The sequence below is a fragment of the Limulus polyphemus genome, unplaced genomic scaffold (assembly GCF_000517525.1).
Source record: "Limulus polyphemus unplaced genomic scaffold, Limulus_polyphemus-2.1.2 Scaffold1380, whole genome shotgun sequence".
In the NCBI taxonomy this organism is placed as follows: domain Eukaryota; kingdom Metazoa; phylum Arthropoda; class Merostomata; order Xiphosura; family Limulidae; genus Limulus; species Limulus polyphemus.
The window spans coordinates 207,943-208,221 of record NW_013666990.1 but is presented as its reverse complement, the minus strand read 5'-3'; positions in this window follow the sequence as shown (position 1 = coordinate 208,221).

The following is a 279-nucleotide window of genomic DNA, read 5'->3' as shown; positions in this document are numbered from 1 at the left end:
AGTGGAGAATTGGTTGTTTTTTTCTCCACTGCATACAAGACAGACAAACGGATTCTAAAGGAACCTGATGATGACAAAACCTCGTCGAAACGTTGTACATTTGCTGTTGTATTAAAGTTTTTCTTCATTACCCATTCAAGCCGTCTCCAGCCATTACTAAGCTGATATGTAAATTGAAATAAACGAATACGCATTCTACTAAAAACATACAATTCCATAGCAGAAATTAACAATATGGATAAAACTACATCAGTTGTATTGCCATGGTTTGAAAGACTA